This window comes from Dipodomys ordii, unplaced genomic scaffold, assembly GCF_000151885.1.
Source record: "Dipodomys ordii isolate 6190 unplaced genomic scaffold, Dord_2.0 Scaffold2, whole genome shotgun sequence".
Lineage (NCBI taxonomy): Eukaryota > Metazoa > Chordata > Mammalia > Rodentia > Heteromyidae > Dipodomys > Dipodomys ordii.
In genome coordinates this window covers 7,555,322-7,570,754 of record NW_012267218.1, presented here as the reverse complement: position 1 = coordinate 7,570,754, position 15,433 = coordinate 7,555,322, and the positions used below count along the sequence as shown (strand labels likewise).

At 50.5% G+C, this 15,433-nt stretch overlaps 1 long non-coding RNA gene across 2 annotated transcripts in view; it reads left to right on the top strand.

Annotated features, from left to right (window-relative positions):
- LOC105984532 overlaps positions 1–2,477 on the top strand; it is a 3,702-nt gene extending 1,225 nt beyond the window's left edge. Inside the window, exon 2 of one of the 2 annotated variants that reach the window (XR_001174998.1) lies at positions 2,355–2,477. This is a non-coding gene — a long non-coding RNA (uncharacterized LOC105984532). Of the gene's footprint in view, positions 1–2,314 lie in introns of both variants that reach the window. The other variant, XR_001174999.1, reaches the window with a different exon arrangement.
- The last annotated feature ends 12,956 nt before the right edge of the window (positions 2,478–15,433 follow it).

The following is a 15,433-nucleotide window of genomic DNA, read 5'->3' as shown; positions in this document are numbered from 1 at the left end:
GGCCTCCCGCCGCGGTCTTTTTTTTGTTTTTAATCCCCCGAGGGGGGTGGGTGTGGGGGGCTCGGATTGTTTAGTTGCTAGCGCGCGGTTATGAGGTGCGGGGTCCCGGCGCCCCCGGATTGTGATGTCTCCGTGCGGCGGGCGGTGACGCAAGCCGGGCGTGCGCCCGCACGGGGCCCCCGCACCTGTCCCGCCAGCCCGGCCCCTCCCTCCCCGCGGGGATGGACCTCCACTCCTGGGGCTCTGCACCCCCTCACCCCCGCATCCCACCCCGGCCAGCCGACCCAGGCCCTGCCCATCCCCAACCCCTGTCAGCCCAGGAGAGGGGCAGGGGCTGGATTGGGGGCGCAGGGCGAAGTGGTGTGAAGACAGATCCTCCAAAATGGGGACCTTGAGAAGGTCTCCTCCCTTGGTGTAGATTAGACCCCACCTCCCATCCCCTGGGACTTGGGGGGGGGCATCCCAAGGGTAGTGGTCACTGTGTCTCTATAGAGGGGGGTCACAGGGTACTGGCCACTGTGTCCCCAAGTAATTCACTGGGGGTTCACTGAGAAGGAGCAGGGCAGCCTGGGGCTCTCCTCTTCCCTCCTCCCCCCTTCTTTCTTGTTACTTGAGAATTCCTGGATCTTATCTTGTTTGGGGCCCACTGGGAGTTCTTTATTGGTTGGATGGCCCTGGAATGACAGAATTTACTCAAGGCTGAGGAATGACTTGGGGCCAGAAAGGCCAGTGCTGTGTTCCTTTCTGGACACCTAAAGCCCTAGAGAAAGTGGCTGGCAGTATGGGGGATCCTCAGAGGAACAAAGCCGCGGGGGTTCGCTTTGCTTTCAAACAACTACCATTGGTCAGTGCCCAGTCCCTGAACTGAATCTTGCAAGCCCAGCTACTACCCAATGAATGCAGAGGTAAGGATGGCAGTAAAAGGCCCCACCGAGCTGTGTGGGTGCAGCAGGCCCTGAAGAATGATGTGCCCTCAGCCCATACATCTCTCTAGAGGAGGGAAACAGCCACTGGATAGGAAAAAAAATCACAGCTCCAGAAAGGAGAAAATCAATTTGGGGTAAGGAACTTGGGGGGTCAGTAGAGATCACTTAGAGCTGGAGAAGCCCTTCTCTCCCTCCTCCTCAGGGGTCAGCCCAGGGGTAGAGGCCCACTGACACTTAGAGAGCAAGGTTGGAGTCTCAATTACTCTATTCCTGCCTTGATTCATCCCTTATGTGAACATTTCACATCCCAGGGAGGAGAGTTGGGGTGAAGGCAGCTTGGCATCGTCTAATTTTGCACCATCTGCTAGCCATCTCCTCGTCTCTGCCTTTCTATCCGCTTTCCCATAATTGCTGTGGCTGAAGATCATTTTCTTCACATGAAAAAGCACTGAGCACTGGGTTCTGGTTGGTCACACCTGTTAATCCTAGCTCCTCAGGAGCCTGAGGTATGAGGATCCAAGTTCAAAGCCAGCCCCAGCAGGAAAGTCTGTGAGACTCTTATTTCCAATTAACCAGTTTTGTTTTTTAAAGTGGGAGTGGAGCTGTGGTTTAAGTGGTAGAGTGCTAGCCTTGAGCAAAATAGCTACAAGACAGTGCCAGGCCCTGTACTGGCATCCACACATGCATGCACGTAATAGAAGCATCAGCTTCCTGTCCATCCTGAGCTGGTGGCAGAGAATGTGGCTTGGAACATCACCCAGGATGCCAGGCAGTGGGTCTAGGAATGGAAAAGCTATCATTGCCAACATCACCCAGGTAGTAACAGCTCCCTGGCTGGTAAGGGCTAAGATCACCTTTGATTGAGCAACTACTGGGTATAAGACATTGTGCCCTCAGCCTAAAGAACTACTTACTTCTCTTTGGTTCAAAATGGAAAGAGTTTTAGGTGCTTTCCTCAATGGCCAGCCCTGATTGGTCTGGTCTCTGGAGAGTACTTAGCTCTACTGCCGGGTGTCCACAAATCTATCTGTGATTAGGTCTTTCAGCTGTCAGTCTTAGCCTTCCTTTTTTTGTGATCCAGTGATGTGAGGTCCTGGTCCTGGTCCCTAGGGTAGTTATATGAGAAGGGGGAGCGGGGAAGAACCTTGGAGAGGTGGGTGTAGTGGGAGGACTTGAATTTGATGCTCCCCCCTCAGGAGAGTTTATGGTAGTTCTTATGAGACCCTGGGTATCACCAGCCACAGAGTCTACTATTACATCAAATGCAAATGGACTGTGGATGTAGTTCAGTGGTAGATCATATACAAGACGGAATCCCCAGCACTGCAGAATAAATACAATGCAATAAAAGAAGCAAAAATGTCTCCCTCCCCCTTACTCGCTTCCAGGCTCACAGAGATTTCTCTCCATCCCCATGTGTTCCTGCAGAGATGTTGTCCTGCAGTGATGACATCACCAGTGATGACATCGCCTGTGATGTGCTACAGCCAAGCGTCCTCACCAGAGCTGACACTGCAACCTAACAAATAAAGTCTATTTCTTTATAATTTATCCAGACTGTTACTTAATTACAGTAACAGAATGAGGGACAACACCTTTGCTTGATTGGTTCCTTTGAAAATCCTGGCACCTGCTCCCTGCACTCCCTTCTCTCGCTTACAGCTTAACGTGGAGGAACTTCTCCCACACCGCTGGGCCAGCTGAGGACCTGTCCAGTGCCACTACCAGAGTATTGTGTGCAGTCGCCCTGAATCCTGTGTCCACATTGCACAGCATTTATGTTTACCTGTTGCTTTTCCCCAAGAACTGAAGTCTTTGAGCACAAGGCTGGGTCTTACTGTCTCTTTCTCTGAGCACTTAGCACAGTGCCTGGCTTACAGAAAGGTCTCAGTATTGAAGGAGTGGATAAATGAATAACTCATTGTAGGCTTGAACTTACAAAGCTGGGGGCCCAAATCACCAACTGCTGACCCGCCTGTCCCAGGCCCAAGTAAACTTCTGGGGAGGTGACATATTTACCATGAGTAGAGCGTGGGCTGTCAGGAAGGCACTGCCAGGGCCTGGAGTTGCCTTGCTGGGCTGTGTCCGGCCACCTGGGGCAGTGTACCAACAGTTCTTTTTTTTTTTAACACTGCTCTTTGAAGGAAGAAAAAGTACTCTGCCCAACTGCTTGACTTCCTGAGAGTTTCCTGAAACTGATTATATAGAATTTTCCCAACCTTTCTAGTATCTTTCTCAAAGTTTACAATAATTTCATCGGAGGGAAAGGACCTGGAGTCAGGGAATTGGAGAGACTTTGGACTGAACCTCTGAGGTCATTTTCTACATCATCATCCCCCTCTGCCTCCACCCTACCAACACATACACCTGATCCTAGATCACTTGGTCCAGTGAGCTTCCTGCTCCTGCTCCAGAGGACTGGTAAAGCAAGGCAGGAAGCCAGGCAGAGATTGTATGTCCACACATAGACTTCTAGGGCTAGGACATGTGTCCCGGAAAGAACAGAAACAGTAAAGGAACCCCAGTGTTCCCTTGAAAGCCCTCTCAGGAGGAATGTGATGGGGTACCAGCCCACAGACCCCACTTTCTCGGGATGTATCCACTGTCCACATCAGTCAGCTTTTCATTGCTGTGACAAAATACCTGACAACAGCTTAAGGGAGAAAAGATTTATTCTGGCTCATGATTTCAGAGTGCGCTTGGCAGGCTCAATGTCTTTTAGGGCTGTGACAGGGCAGAAGGGTCACCATGGAGGGGCATCAGAGCAAAGCTGCTCTCCTCGTTGCAGCCAGGAAGCAGAGAGACGGGAAGTGACCTTGGACAAGGATTATCTTTCCACAACCTCCAGTGACCCACTTCCTTTGGCCAGGCCCCACCTTCTAGCCTTCTGACATCACTAATGTGACTATTTTATGATCAGGGGATGAAACCATGGATTAGGTCAGAGTCCTCAGGATCTAATCACTTCCTAAAAGCTCATCTTCTGGCAACCTGCCTTCAACACATGGTCCTTTGGGAGTGACGCTTCATGTCCAAACCACAACTGCTCCTTCCATGGGCACCAGCCCCTCAGGAGTTGGACAGCTCGCCCTCAGCTGTGTTCATCAGACTCCATGGTGGTCTGAGGCCAAGGAGGGATTTGAATCTTCCAAGTGTCCTGCTCAGCATCCCAAGCTGAGCCAGTTACTTGTCCTGTAGTCCACACTGCCCATCCATAGCCCTTTCAAGGTGATAAGGACATGGGCTATGTCAGGCTGCGGCTTAACAATGTGGCATCAGTCATATGTATTTTAGGCATGTTTATATGATATTTTTCTGTGTTCATTAAAATAATAGTCCTTGGTATATAAAAACCTTCAGAAGAATAGCATGGTGGTACATATCTGTAATCCCAACACTCAAAAGTCTGAGGCAGGAGGATCATTAATTTGAGGCCCAGTTGGGCTATCTAAAAAAAAAGGAAGGAAGAAGGAAGGGAGAAAGGAAGGAAGGAAGGAAAACTACTCAAATTTTAAAAATCTGTAAAAATTTCATGTGAGGTCCAGTGAAGAGCTGTAAGGATCCTAGCTAGACTGACTGATGGTAAATCTGACAGGTCCAGGATATCTCCTGGGCAGGAGTCTTCATTGTGATGTCACTGGGCATAAAGTCATTTAGATTGTCCCTTTCCTGTGGTATGGAAAAGGCCCCAGAAGTGTGAGGCGACATGCTGGGAGACAGGTGTGAGACAGTGGTGACCAAGATGGGCTTTCTGGTTGTCAGACAGTGCCAGGTGATTGGCTAAGGACTCAGGGCACCTCTCCCTCTCTTTCCACTTCTGGCCCTCTGTATGTCTGCCACACCCACGGTATTAGTTTTCTGGTGTTATAACAGGTGCCTGCACAAATTCACTTTTTTGTGGGGTGAGGGTAACTGAGACTTACCTCAGAGTCTCAAGCTTGCTTTCAGCTTTCTGGCTCAGCTGGTGCTCTATTACTTGAGCCACGTCTCCAGCCAGGTTTACTCTGGAACTGGAGTCTCATTACTTTCTTGACCATGAAGCACAATCCTGCAGGTCTTAGCCTCCTGAGTAGCTGGGATGGCAGGAGGGTGCCAGCCTGAGCAAATCAACTTTAATGAGCAAAGGTTGCTTTGGGGATAGTTCGGGAAGTTTCAGTCCATGATTGGTTGGCCCAGTTGCTTTGGCTGAGGCAGCAGATCATGGCAGAAGTGCTGGTAAGAAAAACCATTCCTCTCCTGCCAGAAAGACAGAGGGAGGAGACAGGAAGGAGCCTGAGCCCCACAATCCCTTCAAAAGCAAAGACCTAAATATCTCTCACTAGGCCACACCTCCTAAAAGCTCACAACCTCCCAAGAGTGTCCCACTGGTCCCCGGCCTTTACTGTGTGGAACCTGGGGAACATGTAAAATACAGAGCACTGCACCCGCTTTCCACCTAATTCCTGAACAACGCCCTGAAAGCAAGGCTGTTAGTTCATTCTGCATCACCAGACCCTATGCCATGCCAGACACATAGTTGGTGTCTAATAAATGCCAGTTGCCCACGTGAATGAATAAATTACATGCTTGCTCTTCCAAGGAGTAACTATGGCGATACACAGCATCCTGAGTTTCTAGAGCCAGGGTCTGCAGGTGGCAGCCTCTCTGCTGACTTACTTTCTGCTAAACTTTCCTTCCAACTTAGCATCTTCTCCAAGTTTCTGTGACTCGACCCCAGGCTGGGTGACAGAGATACTGAGACACAGAATCCCAGGAGAGCCAAAGGACAGAGGTCATGCACAGTAGACAGAAGAGGAAGTCCTGGTTCTACATTGCCAAGACTGGAACTATGTGTCTTCATGCAGGTTCTTAACCTCTTTGGCCTGTGCACTCAGCTTTGAGGTGGGCTGGGATTGTGCAAAATCAGAGTTTTGAATATAGGAGAGAGGCTCCCATGGGAGCCTTCTTCTTGATGGGGATAATGTCTATAGCACAAAATGAACCACGTTCATGCAAATGTCTGCCTCTGAACTTGGCTTATCTCTAATATGCAAGACTAATGTATCCTCTGAGACTTTATTAAACAACTTTTTTGCTGTGTAGAGGTATAGATGGGTGGTTTTAAAAAAAAAAGTCTGTGTCCTTAAGTACACGGTACCGGATGTCCCAATTTCCACAAATAAAACCCTTCATTTCTCCCAGGTTTGAACAGTCAAAGGCTGCCTCCCAGGAGATAGGTTGGCTAATTTTTTTTTAGACATTAGGGCTCTATTTAAGGAGTGTACCTCTTCTAGAGAAACAGATGATAAGCCCCTCACTGCCACCATAAAGAGTGGTAACACCGGTAACAAAGACGCAGGGGAGGAGCCTGTGTGAGACAGAACACTTGGATCAGGTGTTTCGGCAACACTGCAGAAATACATTTTCACTCTTTGAAACCAAAAGCAAACTGGGCTGCTGGCACAGAGAGGTAGATTAAAAGGCAGAACAGGGTCTACATACAACCTCTGACTATCCCTGGAGCCGACATTCCCAGCACAAGTAGCCAAGTGTCCATGGTTTTACTGTGCATCATTATCTTCCTGACATGTATAACTCCCTGTCTCAAGGGGCACAGTCCTACAAAGGATGTCCCCTTTTCATTTTGATAATGAGGAAACTAAGGACAGAAGAATTCAACTGTGTTCCCATGGCTACATGAATTGTGATTTAGCCAAGAAGAGACTACAGAAACCAGTCTGATTCTCCTAGCTACTCAGGAGGCTGAGATCTGAGGATCAGCGATCAAAGCCAGCCTGTGCAGCAAAGTCTATGAGACTTTTGAACCAGCAAATTGACAGAAGTGGAGATATGGATCAAGTGGTAGAGTGGTAGAGAACCAGCCTTGGGTGAAAAAGCTAAGGGATAGCACACAGGCCCTGAGTTCAAGCCCTGAGTTCAGGCCCTGAGTTCAGTGGGCATGGGCATGCACACACACACACACACACACACACACGTCTGATCTTTGAGCTCCACTTTGGAGTCAAAGTTTCGAATTTAAGACTCACTGGGAAGGGCTGGGATGTAGCTCAGTGGCAAAGCCCTTGCCTAGAAAATGCAACATCCTAGGTTCGATCCCCAGTACCAAAAAAGAAAAGACAAAAAAAAAGACTCACTGGGAAGAGTTTTCATTGGTTCTTAGCCTTAGATCAATCAACTAAAGGTCAGGGGCAAGTTTGCCCTTCCAGGTCAGGATCAAAAGGACTGTGCGTGACCCTCTGCAGGATGGACTCCATCTGCCCTCCCCCTGGTCCCCAGGACCCTGACAGAGGCTCTGGGTGAAAGCAGCTAACCATCAGCCTGAGACTTCCTGCCATGAGGAAGTCCAGCTCTTACCAATGGGGAGGGGAAGGGAAGGACAGGGAGGGGAAGAGGACAGAGCAGTACCCCCAGGGAACAGCTACTGTAGGCATCTGGGTGAGAAGCCATCTTGAGCCAGAGCTCATCTGCATTAGGCTCCAGCCTATGATGTTGCAAATCGCCCAATTGCAACTCAACAAGACATCCCCAAAATTGTGGGAGAGGAGATGAGGAGGAGGCGGGATTGGGAAGGCATATGGAGGGCAATTGTGACAGCAAGAACACAGGCCTCCATCTGGAGTCCTGGACTGTCCTGCTGAGTTTCCTGACCTTGGAAGGCTCTTCCTCTTCCTGTGAGAATGGGGCTCTTAGTACAAAATGGGCACTCTCTGTCCACAGGAACGTTGCCTATCTGGGCTGGGCCATTCCAGCAAGCACCTTGGCGTCTAGGAGAAGGAAACAGCCTTAGTTGCCTCCAGCTATGAGGGGCACTGGGCATGCTCCCAACCTCCAGCCATATCCCCTACCCAAGAAGCCTCTTTCATCAAAGAGGTGATGGAGCCCCTCCCCTCAGGAACACATGGCCCCAATTTGGTGTGGGGATTGTGCTGAACTTGGCTGCTCATCTGTTTGATGGGCAGAGCCACCTACCATTCCTGGATATCTCATGAGGATGATGGACACAGCCAAAGAGCCACTCCCATACCAAGAGGAGGAGGGAATGGAGGGGAACTTGCTCAGTGGGAGGAGCCCTGAGATGTACATTGAACCAACCAATAGCTATGGGACCAAAGAAAGAGAATGGGAGAAGAGCCGATTGGGGAGTGGTAAAATGGGCAGATGGTTTAAAGGATGTTCAGATGCCCAGATGCTCTGAGAGTTCCTGCTTGCTATGCCAAAGAAAGGACCTCCATTTTTCTAGGGCCCCTTCCCTCCCCTCTTCCTTCCTTCCTTCTCTCCCTCCTTTCCTCCCTCCCTTCCTTTTCCTCTGGCCCCTCTTCTCAGCAGGACACATTAGTACCCTTTCTGCACCAGCCACTGCGCTGGGGTGTTCCACACCAGTCCCTGTCCTGGTACAAGAAAGAAGGAGAAAAAGACAAGGACAAGTCATTGTATGACAAGTTAGTTATAGTAGGTCCAACACAAAGGTCCAGGAGCCACAAGAAAGAACAGATAATATGGAAAGTTTTCTATGGCAATGGGGAACATAAAGAATGGGCACGTTTCCAACGTATGGCTGTAACAACTCCTCTCCTCTCTCCTCTCCTCTCACTGGGAAGTAGGTAGAGGTCACTCCATCCACTTACTAGTTTGAGCTTGGCCAGCTTGGCTTTGGTCAATGGTCATCAGCAAATATGACACATTCAGAGACTTAAAAAACTCTTGTGCAGGCCAGGTGCCTGTGGCTCACGCCTGTAATCCTAGCTACTCAAGAGATCGAGATCTGAGAATCACAGTTCAAAGCCAGCCCAGGCAGGAAAGCCCGTGAGACCCTTATTTCCAATAAACTACCCAAACACCAGAAGTGGAGCTGTGGCTCAAGTGGTAGAGCACTAGCTAGCCTTGAGCAGAAAATCTCAGGAATAGTGCCAGGCCCTGAGTTCAAGCCCCAAGGCCAGCCCAGCTGTCTGATGCAGGTGCATGCATCAGTGTCTTCCTCCCTTGCAGCGTCAACAAACATTTCCACTGGTATTGGTGTTTGAAATCAGGGCTTTGTATACTTGCCAGGTAAATACTGTACCACTTGAGCCATGCTCCCCACTCCTTTTTGCTTCAGTTTGTGTGTGTGTGTGTGTGTGTGTTTCAGAGCACAATGAATTCCACAGGTACCACAGAGGGATGTAGTGCCCCCCACACACACACAGGGCTCTGGGAGCTGCTCACTGTGATGGGGCCTTGGTCCCCAAAGCTGAGGTGATACTGCAGGGGGAGATGCAGCCAGGGGACAGGCCGGGGAGGGGTATCCTGATGCCTGGCTCTCTTACTCATGGAAGGAAAGACTTCTGGGGCTCCGGAACATGGTCACAGAGATCCAGTCCTTATCCAGTTACGACCATAGGACCGATGGCCAGTGAGACACCATCAGCCAGCGAGCGTCTCACTGTACATGGTGACATCCTGGCACAGCTGCTGCCTGCCCTGCACCAGGCGCGCAGCCGCAGTGTATTCCCAAGAGATGTTGCCTTTTCTATTTTTCCTTTCCTTCTTGGGGGGAAGGGGAGGCAGGGGGCGGGCAGGGGCAGTTCTGGCGATTTGAACTTGGCCTCATGTTTGCTAGGTGGACATCTAGTACTTGAACCACTTTTGCTTTTAGTTTCTTTCTTCCTTTTTTTCTTTTTTTTCTTGGGGGGGCGTTGGTTATGGGTCTTGAACTCTGGGCCTGGGCGCTGTCCCTCAGCTCTTTAGCTCAAGGCTAGCGCTCTACCACGTAAGCCACTGCACCACTTCTGGCTTTTTCTGTTTATGTGGTGCTGAGGAATTGAACCCGGAGCCTCATGCATGCAAGGCAAGCACTCTACCGCTGAGCCACCTTCCCAGCCTCTCTTTCTTTTTTAAGGATAGGGTCTTACTCCTCTACCCAGGCAAGTCTCAGACTGCAATCCTCTCTCTCCCTTTCCAGCAGCGGGGATGACAGGCATGAAACACTATGCTAGACTCCAAGATGTTTCTATTTTACAGATGAGGAAACTGAGCCTCTAGTACATAGAGCATAGTACATACATGTTGATAGTTTTCCCTGTGTAACATCTATTCCTACTCCTTCTGAAACAATCTGATCTGGGGGGAGAAGCCCATGCCTTCCAGCCAATGGGTAAATTTGAGATTCACAGCAACCTATCCACACACTCTCAGTCCCTAGTCTCCCTCTCCAGCAGAGGGAGGAAGCACTAAAAATGGCCGCCTCTGACTTTGCCCCAGCAGGAGGGGGGTGCAGGGTCCCAGCGGGCCTTCCTGCAGGTTCATACAGCCTGGATAACTCCTGCCTGTCCCCTTTCAACAGCCTCCCCTGCCTTCAGAGCATGCTCTTCTTTTTCTTTTGGTTCTGAGATCTTCTGGGGACTTCCCTTGGCCACATGAGTCAGCCAGGCTGGATTCTGGTTTCTCCCCCAAACTCTTGACACAGGAAACGACTCCCCAGAATCTACCAGCTGATGAGTGGGAGTCAAGAGCAGGACTCACATCATCGCCAGGCTCCCAGGCCGGGGCTCTTGTTGGCGTGCTGGCCTGGGGGGTGGCCTGGCACAGTGGGATGACAGCAGCAGGAAGGGCCTGAGTGGGAACATTCTTACAGTCATGGCGGCCGACACACAGGAGCCGGGCTGTGATGGCGTCCAGCAGAGGTAAGATTCAGAAGTCTGAAAGCTGGATACCACCACACACCACCCCCGTCTTTGGATGTCATTAGTGGCATAGCTTGATTGTTCCTGCCACCTACTTGGCTATTCACGCCTTCCATCTAGGGTGTATTTCTTGAATCAAACGTGGAGTCTTCCTGAAACAGCCTTACTCATTTACTTATTAATGATCCACATTGATTAACCCAGAACATTCTGTGAGAACCATTCCCTCCCGCCCACCTGCCAGAAACTACAGGAAGAAAGAACACCAGCGTGGGGTCTTGGCACCTTCTGAGAGCATGCCCAGCACCCTTGCGTTACCCTGGGAGGCGGGGATGAGGGGTCACTTTCTGGCTGCCCATCTTCCTTGTGACGCTCTTTCTGAAGTCACTGGTAGACTAAGCAGGCTCCAACTATTAGCAGGGCTCTTTAGTTTAGGTCAGGCTCCTGCTTTCTATTCAAGGATCTCTTTGCTTTGTTCTCTGGGACACACTGTTCACAGTGGTGACCCAGTCAGGATCTGGAGGGCAAAGAGCTTAGGCTGCCTCTTCCAAGGTGCTGCTAAAGCAGGCGTGACGGACTCCAAAGCCATGTCTCCCCCGCCCCCGGCCCTCCACCTCCCAAGAGGGCTGTCTCAGAGGTCCCTTGGTACATCTCGGAGATGGTGATCCATACCGGAAGTCTGCAGCATGGTAGGCAGAGACCATGTGGGAGGCCCGTAATGGTAGAATCCATAACTATGGCCAATTTTCAGTAATTGGTGTCATTTTCCAGGGAATTCCAACCTATTGTAGCTGCTCCTTTGGGGTGCCTTTGATCTCCACCAGTCTCCTTGAGACACAAAATAATGTTGTCATCTTCAATTACTCCAAAAGACAGAGTGGCCTTGACCAGCCACCAGACGTCATCAGTCCATACCAGACAGGCCCCCATGGAGGAAGGCTGCACCCTGGTCAAGGGGAGAGGGCTCGGAGGCTGAAGGCTCCAAAGCCAGCTGATACTCAGTGTGCGGATGGAGCTCAGAGCTGAGGGTTGGTGGGCCCTGTTGGAGAGTATTAAGGGGCTCAGGTTGCCAATCACCTGCTCTGTGCCAGGTATATCTCTGGAATATTCTCTTCTACTAGGGCCTTCTGTTATCTCCATGTACTCAAGGAGGAAATGGAGGCCTAGAGAAAGTCACACAGCAGGTAAGGGCGTGGTCTGGGGTGGTCCCTGGTCATGGATGCACCGAGCAAAGGGTCCTGGATAGATGGCTTCTAGAAGAAAGCTTCATTGGTGCTAGGCTCTGAACCCTGAGTCTGCCTCCCCTGTGGTCTCTGGACTTGCAGATGGTCATATCCCAAGCTGCCCGCTGCCCACTGAGTCAGGTCCACCAGGTATCCCTTGAGTTCCAGGACATGTGTGTCTGCCACACAGATCCTTTGTTGCACTCTGGTGAGGGCCCTGGGTGGTTCCCAGGACATAACTTGGGATGTAGCAGCCTCACCATCTGAAAGACCTGTTCCCGCAGGGTGGGTGGACAGTGAAGCGTGAGGATCTGAGAAGGCTCTTCGGGCATGTGGCTGGGATTGATCACGTGACAGGAAGTTACCTGTACCCACTTCTTCATCTAGGGATACAAGCACAGAAGACTCAGATTGTTTTTAGCAATTAGCCTGCACAAAAAAAGGTCCCTGTCGATCTACAAGTCCAAGTCCAAAAAATTCAGCTCCTCTCCAGCCCCACTTCCTGGGCTGGGCGGGGGAGGGGGAGGGGGAGACAGGGAGGGGGAGGGGCACCTCAGGTGTGGCATGTGGGTGCTCATGCTTCTTGCTCCCAGGGTCCTGCAGGTAGGCATAGCTGTCCTTGCTTCACAGACCCAGAGCAGCAAAGCCAGCGGCAATGCCACCGCCAGCTATGGGCAGAGCTAAGATTGGAACCAGGTCTATTTTATCATCCAAGTGATAGCTCTTAGCTGCCACTCCAGGCCACCAGTTTTGCTGAACCCTGAAAGGGGAGGCCGCCACATGCAGATTTCTTTCCTTCTGGTCTGATCCTAATCTGCTAAGTGCCAGCCTGCAGGGCCTGAGCCACAGGTTTACCCCACCCCTCCCCCAGTGCGCCACCATCGCTGCCCTGGGGACCAAGGTGCACCTGCACACTCCCACAGACCTTTGCACTGCAGTTTGGAAACTTGACAAGAACCTTTTTCTATCTTTCTTGTCTTCCTGCCAAAGGCTTCTGTATACATACGTAACTCAGCAGACATCTGGGCTACTTCCTTGTAGAAGCGAAGACGGATTTTCACTCTCCTCCTGTGTCAGCTAGCTTCTAGCATTTCTAAGGCCACTTCCTCCTTCCCCTTTAAATTGCTGTTTATAACTCTATCCACGCCTATATTTGCTGGTGTCTGTACCTGCTACTCACCCTCCCTTATCTGAAAATTTCAGGTGGAGGCGGGACTCTGAAACCACAAATCATTAATCCTCTGTTTATGTAGAAAGGCACCCAAAGAAAAGGTCAGCTTCCATGGGAAGCCCCCATAAAACCAATCTGCAGACCCAGGAACAGAGCAGGAAGGCAAAGCTGGTTCAAGCGCATGGCCCACCTAGGCCCCTTGTGCCCCATGTAAAGGGTGCTGTATGGAACAAGGTGGGCTCCAGAGTCACTTGGCTCCTGTCTGATTCCAGCTGTGCCAGTTTGGGCAAGCTCCTGACCACTCTGGCTGTTGCTTCATTGGTGAACAATAAGGGTGGTGTTTACCTGGCTGGTTCTCAGGAGGCCTGATGTCATATGGACTGTGAAGCTCAGCACAGAGATGCACCTGGCTAGGACTCAATGCCTCTGCGGTCTGTGGCTGGCTCTGGGAGATCCAGTGTGGGAATGGGGGCAGGGGAGTGACGCTAAGCAAAGGCTGTCCCTCTCTGCACCGATGTACGGCTCACCAGATCTGTTTCCTGTGCCTCGGGCATGTGAGAGACAGACAGAGAGAGAGAGAGAGAGAGAGAGTGAGAGAGAGAGAGAGAAGGAAGGAGAGGGAGAGAGAGAAGGAGAGACAGCAAGCACAGGATATAATCACACCTATAATCCAAGCTACTCGGGAGGCTGAGATCTGAGGATCAAGGTTCAAAGCCAGTCCAGCCAGGTTAGTCTGTGAGCCTCTTATCTCCAATTAACCACCTAAAAGCCCAAAGTAGAGCTGTTGTTCAAGCATCAGTCTTGAGTGAAAAAGTTCAGGGACAGCATGCAGGCCTTGAGTTCAAGGTCCGGTACTGGCACACATGCACGTGCATGCACATACGCATACGCACATGCATGCACACACACATGCACGCAGCCAGGGAGGACAAATTCTCCAGTTAAAGGCAGGATAGGGAGGGACAAGCACAGACTGATGAACCACGTATATCCCAGAGCAGTCCAGGAAGGGACCCAGCCGTCTGGTACCCACCCTCCTCGTGTCACACACTCTCCCTCGGGCAGCTGGGGAAGCTCGCAGAGTTTGTTTTTCATCAGGTTTTTTATTTTCTGCCACCAACTTATGCATGTCTATTCTTGTCTCTGCTCCCTTAGTAAGCAGGGGGACAAAGTAAAGTGCAGATGAGGAGAGGAGGCTGATGGGCATCAGGACACACATATTGAGCTCCTGGAAAGAACAAGACACCACAGGGTACAAATGAGCAAAGTGGGCTCCATCCCTCACAGATCTACATTCTCTTGTAGAAGGTTGAATAAACCCATGTGCAGGTAGTGAGACAGCATGTAGCAGGAAGTCCAATGAAAAATATAAAGCAGGGAAGAGGATGGAAGGGGAAAGAAAAGAGCAGACAAAGGGGTTGGGAAATGGTTCTCCCAAGAAGGGATATTTGAACAGCCTTGGATCAAGATGAGGAAGTAGCGTTTCTGCAGAAGGAATGGCAAAAGTAAAGCCCTGGAGGTGGTGTATTAGTCAGCTACTGCTGCATAACAAAACATCCCCAAACTCAATCACTTCCTTATTCTTGATGATGATGATGATGCCTCTGCAGTCAGCTAGTGATTGGCTGGTGTAAGGGACGTTCAGCTGGGTTAGCTTCAAGCTGCACTTCTGTACCCCTTTTCTCTTTGGATAGCAGACTAGGGAGGACACAGTCTCCAAGTAGAGGCAGGACAGGGCTAGGACAAGCACAGACTGACGAGCTATTTTCAAACCAGTCCTGGAACTAGTACATTGTAGTTCTGCCCATCAACCAAACCCCACTCTAGAGTCAAGCTTGGTGTCAGGAGAGCTGCAGGGACAAGAGGAGTGAAGACTCAGATCACCAGCATGCGCCAGCACAGGCAGGGTGGCCACAGCAATTGCTGAAGGAGTAAAATTGATTTTGTTGACATTCATGGAAGAGGAGCTGCAAATGGCCAAAACATGCATGAGAAAAGGTGTTCATAAGTCATCAGACACACAAAGTCTAGCTACAGGAGCTCTCTCTCATTCACATCCACCAGAATGACTAAAATTTAGCAAACACAAAAATCAGAGTGTGTATGAGGGTGTGTTGCCTCTCATTTGAATGTACATCAGAACACAACTGCTTTAGGACACTTTGGTGGCTTTTGCTGGAGTTGAACACACATGAAATGTACGGGTCGGGAGGGCTCAGGAGAGGGGCTCATGTGAGAACATGAGAGACAAGGAACTCTAGGTATAGATTGGAGGAGACTGACAGGAATGAGAGCAACATGCCAGTTGATGTTCCTCGTGGCCCGAATTCACTGTGACAACTTCCTCTTTTGCAATCTTATTTTTTTTCTTGCCTTATTGCATTGGCTGGGATGTCAACTGGGAATTTGAAGATGAGGAGAGGCATGATATAATTAGTAGTTTTAAAGGCACAT